Raw genomic sequence first — 2693 nt, forward strand, 5'->3', positions numbered from 1 at the left:
GGCGCTTTGTGTCGTTGAGCAAGATACTTCATTTCAAGTTGCTCCAGTCCACTCATCTGGCAAAAATGAATAATGCCCATAGTTCAAAGGGCCAGCCCTATCACTCTCTGTGTCATACTGAAATCTCCCTGAGAACTACATTAAGAGGACATGTGTCTGTAGAGTGTTCAGCCGACCGAAGCTTTGTGATTGAATTTGGTAGGCGGAAGTTACTGCCGTGTGTGTATATGTCTGTGTATGTGCTTGTGCCTCTCTCCCAGAGAGTGAGAGAGGGATATATACCAGCCTTAAAAGCGCACTTTGGGTGGCATTCAGGTTAGCTTCTGTGGAGGGCACCTTTGAGGCCTTTGGCCCCACAATCTGGTCGCTTTGTGTCCCTCTACCCTTATGTAATGAAACTTATTTCTGAAAATGTTCTAAGCACTGATGCTGAGCATAGTTTAGTCAATAAGCATAGGAGCAAGGTAAATGCAGTAAAAATAGGGGATTCAACGGGGCCCCATTTAAGTGGCCCTTCAGAAATTGAACCTCCTTATGATACTCCCCACGGGTTCATAGTATTAAAGTCATTGTCATTACTCCAATTTGGTCTCCAATACCATTTAGTTTAAAATGCAGTAAAAATAGTGGGGTCATTGGGGCCCCAATTAGGCAGCCCTTAAAAAAAATAGACCCCTCAGAACATACCCTGAAATTAAGGGAGTTGCTGGTTCAAGTTTTATTGTTCTTGCACCAACGGTCTAGGAGGAGTTAGTGAACATAAAAATATAACAGATAGAGAAACATCACTCAAATTTATATCAAGATATGGAACATCAGTGTTCAATGTGTGTGTGTGTGTGTATATATATATATATATATATATATATATATTTAGGCACAGGAGTGGGGTGGCTGTGTGGTAAGTAGCTTGTTTACCAACCACATGGTTCCGGGTTCAGTCCCACTGCATGGCACTTTGGGCAAGTATCTTCTACTATAGCCTCGGGTCGACCAAAGCCTTGTGAGTGGATTTGGTAGACGGAAACTGAAAGAAGCCCGTCGTATATATGTATATATATGTATATATATATATATATATATATATATATGTATGTGTGTGTATATGTTTGTGTTTGTCCCCCCAACATCGCTTGACAACCGATGGTGGTGTGTTTACCTCCCCATAACTTAGCGGTTCAGCAAAATAGACCGATAGAAGAAGTACTAGGCTTCCAAAGAATAAGTCCTGGGGTTGATTTGTCGACTAAAGGCAGTGTTGCACCATGGTCACAGTCAAAATGACTGAAACAAGTGAAAGAGTAAGAGTAAAGAGTATATATATATATATATATATATATATATATATATATATATTTATTTATACACACATACACAATCATTGTCATTGTTTTAACATCCACTTTCCATGCTTTCATGGTTGTCAGATTATTGAGGCAGATTTTCAATGACCAAATGTTTTTTATCTTGCTTTTTTTCAAGCAAAGTAATATTTCTTCATGGCCCAGATATGTTCTTGCAGACTATTGGAAATGATTGACCCTGCTTGTATGGCAGTGATACTTCTTTACAGTTATCAATCAATGTCAAAACAAGAAGACACAAACATACATGTGTGCATGTATATACGTATGTCTGTAACACTTGTCTTGACATCAGGTGAGGACTGTAAATGAGCATCACTGTCATACAAGCAAAGCTACTTGTTTCCAGTCATGTGTGTTAAATGTTTCTGACTACAGGAAAATGTTACCTTGCTTGGAAACAGGCGAGGGTTGGTGACAAGAAGGGTATCCAGCTGTAGAAAATAATTTGTCTGACTCACTCAAGCATGGGAAAATATTACCTTGCTTGGAAACAGGTGAGGATTGGCAAAAGAAAGGACATCCAGCTATAGAAAATATACCTCAGCATGAGAAAATATTACCTTGCTTGGAAATAGGTGAGGGTTGTCAAAAGAATGGGCAACCTGCAGTAGAAAATATGCTTGACCATGGGAAAATGTCACCTTGCTTGGAAACAGGTGCAGGTCATTGATAGAAATGACAACCTGCTGTAGAAAATATGCCTGACCATGAGAAAATGCTACCTTGTTTGGTGACAGGAAGGGCAACCTGCCATAGAAAATATGCCTGAGCATGGGAAAATATAACAGGTGAGGGTTGGCAAGAGGAAGGGCATCCAGCTGTAGAAAATATGCCTCAACAGATTCTACTTGGCCTGTGCAAACATGGAAAAGTTGACATTAAATGCTGATGACAATGAGATCAATAGACAGATACACAGATATACATGTACATAAAAAAAAAAGCAGCTGTTTTTTTTTTAAAAATATTTTATTTATTTCAAACAAGTGCAACAAATTTTGTCAATCAGTTGACTATTTTTCCAAAGTAGAAATATCCATAAAATCAGCAATGAAACCGACTGACCGGAATTAGGGGTGTGCTGTGGCCACAATTCAGGGTGGATACATTGAAGTGGCTTCTAACTCCATGGGAGGATTTCAACTAAGTAAATGTAATGACAATCTACTTACAGATATACTGGGCGTCAATACCTCCCCATGGTACCTATTGTTTTCCATGTGAACTTGGACTGAACCATTGAGAGTTAACTGTGTAAGTCAAAAACAGAGGCCATTGGATGTAAAGGGCATCAATACCACTGACCGAATGGCTGCTTGACCAGTT

This window comes from Octopus bimaculoides, chromosome 23, assembly GCF_046866305.1.
Source record: "Octopus bimaculoides isolate indiv1 chromosome 23, ASM4686630v1, whole genome shotgun sequence".
Lineage (NCBI taxonomy): Eukaryota > Metazoa > Mollusca > Cephalopoda > Octopoda > Octopodidae > Octopus > Octopus bimaculoides.